The sequence below is a fragment of the Anser anser genome, assembly GCF_964211835.1.
Source record: "Anser anser genome assembly, chromosome: 8".
In the NCBI taxonomy this organism is placed as follows: Eukaryota; Metazoa; Chordata; class Aves; order Anseriformes; family Anatidae; genus Anser; species Anser anser.
Window position 1 is genome coordinate 23,690,497 of NC_139728.1, and position 13,497 is coordinate 23,703,993.

A 13,497-nucleotide genomic window follows, 5' to 3' on the forward strand; every position below is an offset into this window, starting at 1 on the left:
CCATGATATAAACAATCTCATGACTGTCGTGCTGGGAGCTGCAGGAGAGCTCAGAGGCCATAGAATATAACATGCCAGGGGCTGCTACAGAAGGGAGCATTAATACAGGGTTAAAATCCCGATAAATTTTAACTCAAGGGGAGAAATATCACTTGACTCTTCCCTTACCCCCAGCAGACTCAGCCTGATGCCTATTAAATACCTATTATGTAATTGCAGTATATGTTGCTGACTTAAATGCCTTCTGTTATCTGATTTACATGATTGGGCTATTCATTTTTCCCTTTTCCACCTGTTTCCCTGCGCTCCAGAGCACCAGTAAATAGCCTGCAAGCCTCACTGGAGGGATGGCTGCAGCCCATAGCAAAACAGCCCCGTGTCTGCTGGCAGCCTGAACGTGCTCAGTAGCCTGCAATGAAACCTGGGCTTGAGGAGCCCAACTCCTCCTGAAGCCAAAGTTCAACGTAATGGAAAACTTTGCTAAGGTGTGCTGACAAAGGAATCCTGTCCCCGCACCTTGGCTGTGCCTCAGGAGGCACTGAAGTCCAATGGGCAGTGGCACGGTCTCTCGCACAAAGCAGCAAAGGGGCTGGAGAGCTCCTTTTACAGCCCAAACGGATGTTTCCCCAGGCTCATAAAATACACAGTTTAAGTAGTAGCTATATTTCTGAGGCTGGTCCCACACCTGCAACAACGTTGTAAGTGGCGCTGGGATATATGGCTTTAAGACTCCTTGTAAAACGCAAGATCAACACAAGATTTACACAGTTTTATGGAATTGTTTTATAAGCTATTTTGACAATGAATCCTGCTATCAAAATCACCTCTGGTGCTAATCACGGAGGAAGCATTTAGCAGGAACCAACAAAGATTAGTTTAAACCCCTTTCCTTCCGAGCCGTGGGCTGTGCAGTGCATCTCCCAAAGCCTGGGGCATGGCTCACACAGCAGCACGTGTGGGGCAGTGGGACCGGGCTTCAAACCTGGGGGTGGACACATTTTGGGGTGCCTCTCTGTGCTCTGGTGGGGACGAGGACTGAACAAGGACTGCAGGAGGTGAAGCCAGAGCTCCCCTGCCTCCTGTCCTCCCAAGACAGAGATGGAGCTGGACCTCCAGCAGGTCCTAACAGCCCAAGGGGACACAGCTGGGGCATGGCAAACCAGGGGTGGGACCTGAGCACTGCATCCCCCAGCACCCGACCCTCTGTGGTCCTTCTTGCCCATGACTGGGTCACACAGGAGAGGAAGGACTGCAGTGAGAGGATGAACCCTCCTGAAAGCCCGAATCAGCGCTGTTGCCTTGCATTGCTACAGACTGCCCCACGCCAAGTGCTGGATGCGCTGAGGGGACGTTTGTGGGTCAGGCTGGCCAGATGTCCCTGGCAAGGGAGCCACGGGCAGTGAGGCTTTCATTACACGCTGCCACAAGCCGCAGAGCAACCAGAGCCTCACCACGCGCAGCCGAGGGGTTAGCTCATCTCCTGGCTCCTCCGGGCAGCCCTCGGCTTCCTTCTTCTGAGACACCAGGAGGAAGGCTCCAGAGGAATCGCCTCCTCCTCCTCCTGCTTGAACATGGCTCCCGAAGGTTCACCTGGTGGCTCTGAGTCCTGAGCACGAGGACAGTGAGCAGCTGCTCCCTTTCTGGCTTCTCCCAGTGTCTCAGGATTTTGCAGACTTTTGCCGTCCCTCACCGAGCTGTTTCTTTCCTACATACATAGAAGTCCCAGCTAAATAAACAGGAACATAATGTGCGACTGTCTCCAATTTTTCCATTATCTGAAGACACCTGGAGAGAATGGCGGGGTGCTGAATTACGTGCATGGTGTGTGGTTTGGCATCTTCTGCTCTCTTTGGCCCACTGTCACTGGTTACACTCAGGCCTTTCTTGTCCCCGCTGCACACAAGCGATGTTGGATGCACAAAATAACTTCTTTGCAGTATGGGATATGGCCACGAGATGTCTCTTCAAGCCGTACGTGACTCCAGCCTGGTAAACTGGGCCCACGTCGGATCGCAAGGTCTGCAGAAGCTCCTGGGGCCAACAGCTGGCACCAACCCTAGTAAACATCCCCTGCTGTAGTAAAGGGGATTGGAGAGCAAGGCTGTATGTGCAAGCAGAGGTGACACCTTTTACCAGACCTGCAGGTATAGACTGGAAAGGAAAAAAACACACAAACCTAAACAGCTAACTTTCCAAACACTCAAGAGCTTTCTCACTCCAAAAATACAAACCATCGCCTTCAAACTAAATCTCAGCTGAGAACAATGACTCTGAGTCTATCTTGGTTTTGTCAGGTATTCGGTCTTGGGAGAAAAGGCTGACTGATACCTGCAGAGAAGAGGTATCAAGGTAACAAGGAGGGAAGTGATAAGATTGTTGGCCAAAGAGGGAGAGAAAGAAACAGGAAAGGAGGGATGGATGGCTACCAGCTGTGAGGTAATGAAGAGTTTACTGCTGCTGGTTTTAGGGAAATATAACTGCCATAAAAACTAATGAGTCCGTGAGCTCTAATATATGGCAAATTGGGAAATTTAGCTTATCTTTTAACGGTATTTTTTAGGACTCTCTTGCAGGTCTGAACCAGAAATCTAGAGGTGGTGTGATTGTTTTGTGGAAAATGTCCTTCAATTGGCAACTGAGTGCATCAGATGGATGGTAATACCATGTAATGTTCAAATAATAGTTTCCAGCAGATTATCCTCAACATCATAAATTGGCAACAGCTTCTCAGCACAAAATTGACCCTGATCAAAAGCTTGCCTATTGTTCTGGACATTAGCAAATGACCATTTTCCAGCAGAGAAAGCGCTGGAGGTGATGCCAGGAAAAAATACTCATCAGCCAGTCTTTAGCTGGTTACCATCCCAACTCAGGACCAGAACCATTTCTGCAAATAAGTGGCAAAATGTTTGCTTGATCTGATAGCTGGAGCCCTTTGTCGGGAGCTCACAATGTGTGGGGGGAAAAAAAAAAAGAGAAGAAAAGCTCGGGCTGCAATGCAGCTGGAATGAATGCTCTCCTTGCCTGCCGATCAGAGCAGATTACAGTTCACCTGCTGTGAACTAATCTCTCAGGGAGAGGGTCAGTTGTTTGGATAGTGTTGCTAATGGAAGGCAAAACCTTTCTGCACGCTCCCTCCTTCAGTGCTCAGTCTGTTTAGGAGATGAATCAGTCCTGGGTTATTCATCAACTTAGTTAGGAGCTATCCGCCCAAGTTCACAAGCACCTCTAAAGCGCTGCACAATTACAGGAAATTATACCTCAGAGCCGATGGTAAAACACAGCCATCTTCTCACTTTTCTGACAGCAGAGCGTCACATCTGTGGCCTGCATTATTTCATTGCGTTGGAGAAAACACGTGGGAAGAATTTATTCCTTACCTTTGAGGGTCTCAGCCCCTCTGACGCTGGGGGATACCTTCCTGGGAAGGGGATGGGCCGGTGCTGTGGGGAGCCGTTCTGATGACTGCACCAGGCCCTTGGTACAAATCAGAGCAGTGCCATGGTAGAAATCCTTTGCAGCCTGCCTTGCCCACGGCGGTGCAGTGGGACAAGTCTCAGCAGCAGAACTCAGCCCCACACCAGCAGACAGGATGGGGATGGTCCCCCTGTGGGTCTGCTGCACGTCTGCCCCCTTTCTCCAGGCCCCTTATCCTAGCCCTGAGCTCTTCACCCCAGAGGACTGCCTGGGCCAGTACCGTTTGCTCGTCTCATCCACAAAGACTCCCTGCGTCAGGGCAGGAGGCTGTCTCCACACCCCATCACTGCCCCTGATCCATCTCCAAGCCATACTCCGGACTCTCCGTGAGGGCCAGATCCTCACATCCGCCTTTGCTTTGATCTGGTGGAGATTCAGCAGCGGGATCTGCCCCATAGATCTGTTGCTTTTTAGGAAGGATTCTCTGAGGGTAATGTGTCTGCACACGGGGAAGTATCATTTTGTCGGACTCGTAGTCATATGTCACTGGCACACACTTGGAGCAAAGTCAATAAATGCACACAAATGTCAGAGACTTGAATTTTTGTCTCAGAGACAGACCTGTTTAGAGAGTGATTTATTACCTCACTTTAACACACATAGTCCAAAGCAAATGGTAATTTAAAGTCTGCTGTGTGTTCTTTGTAACTGCTTAGTAGATGGTTTGTACCACCATATTTTAGTGAGAGATGTTTGGAAAAGGAGTATTTTGTTTGATGATGACTTGCAAGAAATAGTTAAAATGACAAAAATGCTGAAAAGAAAAAAAATCCCTACTGTTCCTTTTAGCTCTGATATTTTTATATTTTATTTTATTTATTTTTAATTTAATTTAATTTAATTTAATTTTTATTTTATTTTATTTTATTTTATTTTATTTTATTTTATTTTATTTTATTTTATTTTATTTTATTTTATTTTATTTTATTTTATTTTTAGTGCTGGACTCCACAACACCAGTGTTAGTACAGCCTCCTGAGGGAGTGATTTTCCAGTATTACGTCCACTCGTCCACTCACTTTTAACTGCCCAGCTTTTAATGTTCAAGGTGCCCCTCTACAGCAGCCTCCACCCACGTTAGCCTCACAGTCACAACCAGGCTCAAAAATCACGTCTCCAGATGCTTTTACCATGTCCCCGTGCACTCTGACCTACAGAAACTTGCAGATATTCATTTGTGGACCTGTTTTTATTAGACAAGGTACAGTTCTAGAAGAATGAGCCTTTTCCCAACAAAACCAGCCCGTCAGGGGGATTTTGATGATGTTGTTATTGTCTTTTCTTTCCAAATGACCAAAAATGTATTTTCAATTCAAAATCCTTTCACTGGGAATTTTATGACCATGGGTAATAATAGTTCTTTTAGGGATGTACGGAAAATGAACATTTTGTTCTTATACAGCAATTGAGGGAGATCTGCATTTTGTTGCCTTCTGTTTAATCTAGCTTTTACTTCTTGGGACACACAGCTACAGTGAAAAATAGATATTTGGCTATCAGAGTCCTTTGGCTTCATGGTTAAGATGAAGTGTTTTAGTGCTTGCAAGACAATCATCAATTTTATCTCCTATTTCCATAATTTGCCTTTGACTGAATAGCTTAATTTTGCCTGTAAATCTGTTCTGCTGGAAGTACAAGAAAACATCTGTAAATCTTTGCTATGAGGAGAGACAATTGCAATTTTTTTCATTAATATTATTCATTACTTTTGTAATAGTGCAAGACATGGATGAGGTACTGACCAACCACACAGAGATCTGAAAGCAAAAAAGAAGAGGTTAAAAAGAATGGAGGAGTCAGTGTTATGTTTCTATATAACAGGGAAATGAAGGCACAAAAGTCCCAGGTCCTGCATTGTCTGTGATACAGTTGGAAATCTGGAATGAAACCTGTATTCATCTTTGCAAGGCTGGTGGTTAAAGGACAGCGTGCTATTTTTCTCTTCAGTGTGCCCAGATTTTTAATTTGCACTTGTGTGCTATCTCTTTTTTACCCTTCAAAATGCTTGCCATTCTTCAGGTTGTCACAGAGATACAATAACATTCAAAAATCAGAACAAGTAGCAAGTGTTTGCGCTCTCTCTCTCTCTCTCTGCAGTGTTTTTAGGGAAAATGTAGTCACTGCAGTAGTGCAATATTATTTTCTAGTTCAGGTACCGCTGTCCCCGGAGTCACACTTTCAAGTGTCTGAAGCTGTTTGCTACCGTGGGTGCTCTGTCAGCACCTTTGTGCTAATAACAAGCTAACCACGCTGAGATCCCCAACCCACAGAATCAGGATGAGACTGATCCTGACAGCCGTGAGCCCGGCAGATGCTTCTGAGGTGGCCTCAGTGGGGCTTGGGACCAAATCACTGGAGCACAGTGAAGAATTAAGGGCTGCTGTACTGGTCAGCAACAATTATTACTGCAATAAAACGAGACAAATCTTCAAACAACGCTAAGCCCTGCTTTTCTTAGCAGCAACCAAAATCTCTGATTTCTGTAACTGTCTGTAGATGGCACTATGGCAGTAGGAGTTTTACAAGGAGAAATGTGAAGGGAACAGGCGAGGCGTGGGGAGGCTGCTGGCTCCTGCCCTCTGCTATGGTTTTCCTGGGCTGGGAGGGAAAGAAATTACACCGTTTTTTTGAGTGCTCCACAGTCAATCAAGACAAGTCAACTCGTTTTTTTCTCGTGTGTTAAAACTAACTTTATGATCTGGAGGAGATTCATTTCTTAGAGCATCTCTAGGTGCAGGTGGTGCCCTGCTTCAGAGGTGGGAGTAGGGCAGAGAGAGCTGTTTCACCTCCATCATCCTTTACAAAATTTTTCAGAGACTTTTCCCCACAGGCAAGGATTCTTTTTGTATACCTCCCACCTCGCATCAGGTTTTCAGGTATTATTCTTCTGCTAGTATCAAGTGCTTTTCTGTTGCTTTTTGACTTAAACCATCAGGAGTGTGGAGTTATCGCTGAAGCCTGAATTCCCTCACATTAAAAATTGGCTTTGTTATGCTCTCTGGTGGAAAAAAATATTCTTCTTCGAGACAAAAAGGACTGGTGGCAAATCATGCTAACAACGTATTTAAAACCTAAGAGAGACAATACTTAAAAAGCTAACAATAAGAAGATGACAGAGTAACAGGGAGTTTACAAACAGGAGGGTGATACTGCATTTTCAGTTTATGTATTGTTTTATGAAATTGCAGCATCTATCAGAAAATCACTTGTGCTCTTGCCAGAGCAATGCTAATGTTCTGTGAGCTCAAGCTAGCTTCAATGTCCTGCTTTTCAAATGCTGTTTGACTTTCATTAATTAGGCTCAAGGGATATTTTCTCCCAAAACAATGAATTGTTTTACTTCTTTCCTATTTTAATTATTATTATTTTAGAGGCATCTTAATTTATGGCTGTTAACATCAGTGCTGGGTGAAGCAAGAAGCTGAAGCACATGCCCGTCTTTGGTCAGAAGAGACTCCCATGACTAGTGAAGTGAAGAGCAGGAACGTTTCTTTATAGGGATCAATAATGGAAGAAATGAACCCAGTGAGCTTCCTGGACTTTTCTTTCCACAAAATTCTTGATTTTAGATCCAATAAGGTATTTTCTTTCCATAGTGAAACATGCAGTCTTGCAGCTTTCCTTTTCAGATGCATTACTTGAACGCCCTGAGGAGAAGGCAATTCTCCTTCACTCATCTCGGTGGTGTTGCACCTGCAATGGTTGCCCCATCAGAGGGGTGATTCTTCTGCTGCAGTGGGGAGAGCTGGGAAACAGTGCCTGGCTTTCAGCAAAATGTGAGGAGACACGAACCGTGTGTCGTGCAGAAATTAATTGTGCCTTCCTGCTGATGGCCGTCTGAAACTGCATGCACGCTGTGAGCATGCGGCAGGTTCAGGCCGCAAGATATTATAATAATAATAATAATTATTATTATTATTGTTGTTATTAAATAAGTGCAGTGCTATAAGGCAATCTGTTTTTTACTTCCATTGAGCAGTTCCATTCTGGGATATAAGCAGAATGTTTTGGTGATCAATACATTAGGGGGCCTTTCCATTAAGTGATAAGTGAAACCAAAGGAGGAAATTATGCTTTGTACTAAAATCCATTTAGCTATTAGATCACAGTATCACAAGCATAAAAGGAGGGTTATTTTAGCTTTCAGCTGGCCAGAAAATGCCAGTTGGAAAACAACAGGAGGCTCCCTTTCACAATGTAAGAGCCCTTTCTTCCCTGGATGAAGGGAGCATTTCTGACTGTGGCCTCCTGCTGTTGTATGTGTTTCATTTTTCTCTCTGGACTAAAACGCTCCTGTAAAAAAGGTGGAAACCAAATCTAATTGCATAGAGATAAATGAAGACTTTCACTGTATAGGTGCAGCATTTATATGGAATAAATTTGGAGTGCTTAATTTGTTGCTTCTGCTGTAACTTAAAGCAAATTTGTTTCAACAGCTATGCCCCATCTGTACACAGAGCACACAGTTTATAGGGGAAATTAATATCACACCAATCCCTGATAGCCAAAAAGGTAAATAACATGCAACAGGTTTTGGGGCAGATCACATCTGGGTCTGATCTCCAGTCCTAGTGCTAGACCTGAGCACGTGGGGATGCGGACACTGACAGCTGCTGTCTGAGAGCTGCAGCAGGTCCCTCTATTACAGTGCAAGTGAAAAACAGGAGATGTACAGGCTAAAGGGTCTCTGCGGGGCAGCACGCTGGAGGTTCAAGCTCAGCAAGGCTGGCGATCCATGTACTTTGCTGTCTCCATCGGCTTCGTCCCCTACCAAGGATCCACGCTGCCCGGCAGCCCCTGGGGCTGCCCCTCTCCTGCGCACAGCCTTGGCCACTTGCACCCAAAGTGTCCCAGTTCCCTCGTGCTGGAATTAGGCTTGAGGAGCACTGTGGTTTTGGACTGGAGAATCACCCATTTTCTCTTATTTTGCAAAGGACAGCTTGGGGTGGCTCTTTACGCAGTCTCTGGCTCTGGAGCTAGCATGAATTCCTTTCCAAGCCACTCACTTGCTCTGATCTCTGATGCCAGAGCGCCCTTAAGTGACAATATTTAGCCTACAGGACAGCAACTCCACGGTGCAATCCTTAATCTAAAATCAGAGCGATTTAACTGCGGACTAATTAAGTGTCTTTTGGAGCTGCGATACCTGACAGCGATGTAAGACTTCCAAGCAAATCCTTTTAGTGATGTTGAAACATTTCCCAGCGCATTTTTGAAATTGCTCCTTCCTGAGGGCTTCTGCTTGTGTGAGGCTTTCTTCACCTGCTCATCTCCTAACGGAGCGCTGGATGCCTGGCTCATGAGTCTGCCCCTAAAAACCTGAGGCTGCTCAGTGCCAGCAGGAGGATTTCCACAGGTGTCGAGATGACTCACATCAGTCTTCTCTCAAGCTCCCTTAGTCATTACTATTTCCTAACACAAAGATGTTAATTACAAGGTAGGTATTCAATACATACTCGCACCACCAGTTCTTGGTTTAGACCACAACTTTATACTCAGCAGATTGTGCTCTGTTTTATTGTCCTCAGTGTCCCTGGGTTGGAGGAAGGGGCCACCTATTGCTGCCCAGGGAGCTGCTCTACAAGGTAGGAGGGAAGTGGTAGATGCCCATGCACCTACCCTCACATGCCTGAGATGCCTCCAGCCCCCTGACCTCAGGAGAGGAGGGATGATATTCAAGGAGAGACCTTTAATTCAGAGGGCTGTTTGCAAGGTGGAGCTTCCAGTCATCATTCACAGGGAAGGAAGTTGACACAGAAAAGCTTGTGGTCCAGAAAACTGGTGATGTAGCCCCACAGGATTATTATTATTATTATTATTAGTAGTAGTAGTAGTAGTAGTATTTATTTTGGTTTGTATGTTTGCTTTTGACAAAATCCCTCCTTCCTCCTTGCATGTATCAGTAAGAAAATAATCAGGTTTTACAGCAAGACTTGTCTTTTTTTTTTTTTGGGGGGGGGGAGGTGTTGTCAGAATTTCAGGTGCAGAGCCAGTGTCACAGAGCATCTGTGGGACCTGTTGCAGCAACACTGTCTGAACAAGACAGGCATCCTCTGAGTGTTGTAAGATTTCCAGACCTCCAGGCCCAGCCTGACTGATTTTTGCACTCAGGATTTCCCAACTGGCATCAGAAAGAAACATGTTTTCACAGGGCAGCAGACAACAAGAACAAAACGGGTTTGAGCTGAGCCTGGTCATGCTTCAACTCCACCTGCCCCGAAGAGGTCTAACCTACATTGGCTTTGCAAAAGACCCAGCTTTTTAAAGGGATCTTTTACTAATGAGTTCATTCACCCCAATAGAAACTGCTCTGCTGAGCTGGGCACTACCTTTTATCTGTCCTCACAGCCCACCAGCAAAGCACACAATCACTCCCAAAGCAAACACATTCCAGCCAGGCTACCAGCAGATGAAACAGCAGACCCTGATGGCACGGATGAGGTTATTGCTTGAGAAAGGACTGCAGGATCGGACCCCTAAGGAGTGAAAGCTGAGCAGAAGACGGGGCTGACGGGATGCTGTGTGTACTCTGCAATTCCGCTGTGTCCACTACCTGCTACACGGCCAGCTTACATCTTGCTCTTGCTTTTTTATGAAACGATCCATATGTTTCCAGCTCAGAACTAGTTTTTTTTATATATATATACATATATATGTAAGTTTAAAAGCAGTTATGTCATAGCTGAAACAGCTGTTCAGGAACCACCCAGGCAAGAGGTAGTTCTCTGTGCTGCGTCTTCAGTGCTGAGCTGTCTCGGTGGGGTTTGTGTGTTCATGTCCCAGCAGAGAGGAGAAGCAGGGGGAAGCACAGCCAGCCAAAATGCTGCTTCAGGGAATGTCTGCGGATGCCGTGTCCCCAGGATGTTGGTGTCTGAGAGCTGGGGGTGTTGCCCAGTGGTACGCAGAGACAGAGCGGAGCTGGACATGGGCTGCCCTTGCACAAGTCAGGCAGCCTTTTGGTATCTGCAGAATGTGGTAGCAGCACCTGCACCTTGTAGCACCACGCAACGTGATGCTCTAGGCATGACACCAACCTGGAAGAAACCATGGGTAAAGGAGAGTGCAATTTATTTAAATGAAGTTGGACATGGCACCTCATTTCTCCTAGTGGAAGAAGACAGAGGGCTGCAAACCTCTTCATCTTCAAGCACTGAGTCTCGCTCATGATCCCTGCTTTTCAAAACAAACCAAAATCCGATGACCTCTGGCATGTGGTGTGCATGCCACAAGATGTGAATAACAGCATAAATACATTCCTGTCGGCCTGCTTACGGCCATTTCTCATAACATCTTGGAACAGCACAGAAGACCACACTGAATATGAAGTTTCCATGATTAACCAATGGTTTGCAGTGCTGTGATTATGGTTTAACCAAAGATTATTACTTTGCGCAGCCCAGCACTTCAGAAATATCATCATCAAATTATCACATTGCAGTGACATTTTGCTCCACACGGAGATGGCATTCAGGACGATGTTTGCTAACAGAGAATTGAGTTGAGGTCTTCAGCAGTCTGAAGTATGGGAGGATTGCAACAGGTTTGATTTGGATAGAGACCATCCATTAGCAATTATTCTTAATGACTGGTCTAACAAGCTCAGAAAGAAGAACTTAAAGTGCTCTAGTTCCAGAGGCCTGCACAACAGGTAAGCAACATCCAGCTCCTGGCTTCAAAACTAGGGCAAACAGGGAGTCTGCTGCTGCTGGGAGAGAAGGGAGGTGCAAGTCAGTAGTGAAACAATGTTAGAAACGTTTTCATCTGGAGTACAAATGTCGTTTTTTCCCCCATTCAGTCTCATTTCAGCATTTCTGCTACTTATCAGTGAAAGATGTATTATTATTATTATTTTGGCACTGCAAAAATTGAAAAAACTGAAAATGGTATTGTTTCAGTTGGGATTATAAATTTTATGCAAAGCCAAGCCATGTTGCTTTTTTTTTTTTCTTCTTCCTTTCTGAACTCAAAGTATTAAAACTCATTTCAACAAGAAGTCACTCGAAGCCAAAGTTAAAAACTTCACAATTCTGTCTCATAGGGAACCATCTCACATTTACCTTACATATACTATACAAGGTCATTTGCTGAATATCTCAGCACCACTCAGCGCTGCAATTCCCACCAAAATATACTGTGTGGAAGACGACGTGGGGGATCTAATTGTAGATTAGACTGCAAGTTTTGTCTTTGTTGAGCTCCAGGTAGACCCTGCAAGGCAAGTATTTTAAGTGAGGGTTATGGCCCATTCTGCACCTTGTCCACTCCCCAGCTTGCCCGGCAGATTCTGCCCTAACACAGCCTGGCCACATCAGAGAGATTTTGCATGGTCATGCCAAACACTGGAGCTGCACAAACACTGAATATTATTCAGCCGTGGTCAAGTTCGGCTCTTTTTAAAAATGATTTTGAAGCTGGACATACTTTATAAGAAGCAAACAGTGATGTGCCTTTGCAAACGGTACACATAATTTTGTTCTCAGGTCAGAAGCTGGCTGGGACAAAGCACATCAGCACCTCTTAAACAAATGCCCTAGGGTAGAGATAATGGGCTAGAGGAAGAGTAATTCGGGGTGGCACCACTGAATGAAAGTCATTTGTGTGATAAGCTTTCAGACAGCACATGGTAGGTGAACTGAATCCCATCTTGCATGTTTTTGAAGAGAGAAAATAATGAGGCAGTGGATTACATGCATTAGCTTTATGCTTTTTAAAACGCTTCATCTCATGTGGTCAGAGATACCCATGATACACATGCTCCTGCAATGCTTGAGTGCATGTTGTGACAGCAACCAGTCCCAGGTCGAAGCACTTAACTGGTATTACATAGAAAGACCACTCCAGATCTGAACTGTCAGGTCAGCCTGCTCCGAGAAAAAGATTTTTAAGACATTTTTTTTTGTGTGTGTGTTCTAATTCTTTAGGTTATTTCTAAATGTACACTTCTCGGCAAATTTCACATATTCTGCTTTTATGGAAATGGCTTCTTTAAACACTAAATAAAAATTATGCCCTTTGGTGCTTTTAATTCACTGTCTTTGCAGCAGTTCATGCCAAAAAAAGGAGGCAGGGGAGCTCTTATAAAGCTGTATTAATTGAAATAAATGAGCCATGCTTCTGAGAACAGTGTACCATAGAGGAAAGGCTGCCTTCTGAGTCCTGATCCCATACCTGTCCCTTGTGATTTCAGGCATGTCATAAAATCCCCTGTCCACCTCATTTTCCCACCTTATTATGGTGGGACTGGGGTTGTTCCTTCACCTGACACCTCTGGGTGTTGTGAAGTCTAACCCAAGGCTTCAGAAGTGCTTGGAAGAACTGCATTTTTTATTTTTAAAGCCATAGCAAGCGTAGCCTTTCCCATTCAGTGTTATTTATGAGCATACTTTCATTAGTCCCTCAGTTTTTTCTCTTTCATTTTGAGACTGGAAAATATGCTGAAAATCATTTCTCTGGTGCCTATGGGAGAAATCAAGCTTCTTGCAGAGTGGGAGCACCGGGAGATTGTGGAGCTGTGAGGTCAGCTCCCTGAACCCACCAAACAGCTGTGGAAAGCTTCCCACTGGCCTTAGGCTAGACCCAAGTGTTCATTTTTTTCCCCTAACTCTTTCATTTATATGTTCAGGCTCAGAGAAAGGGCAAGGTGAGAAAGGCACACAGAGAAATATGTGGCTGCTCCCTTCCTTCTCTCCTTCTCCCCAAAGGTCATTTCCATCCACCCAACTTTTTTCCCAGATACGGTATCATGTGCTTCTGTGAGTAATATCTGGGCAGGAGAGAAAAATTATTTTCAAAGTTCAGGAGAAACATAAACCAGCACATTTATGAGTGTTTTTCTCCTCTTCCCTGCCTCTGAATGACTGGAGTTTTTTCATTCCTCTTGACTACCTGCTGAGATAGGTACTTTCCTTTCAAGCAGGGCCTGTTGCTGGCAGCTTGCTACAGAGTCTCCAAGCCTGGTATGCATTTTTGTCTTGATGTCTGAGTCTTCCATGAACACCAATGCTTTAGTGTTCCCCCCTC

General features: G+C 44.9%; 1 long non-coding RNA gene across 2 annotated transcripts in view; it reads left to right on the plus strand.

Annotated features, from left to right (window-relative positions):
- LOC310903058 overlaps positions 1–13,488 on the plus strand; it is a 200,569-nt gene extending 187,081 nt beyond the window's left edge. For both annotated transcript variants that reach the window (XR_014587247.1, XR_014587248.1), the window contains exon 6: positions 312–13,488. This is a non-coding gene — a long non-coding RNA (uncharacterized lncRNA). The remainder of the gene's footprint in view (positions 1–311) is intronic.
- Positions 13,489–13,497: the final 9 nt, after the last annotated feature.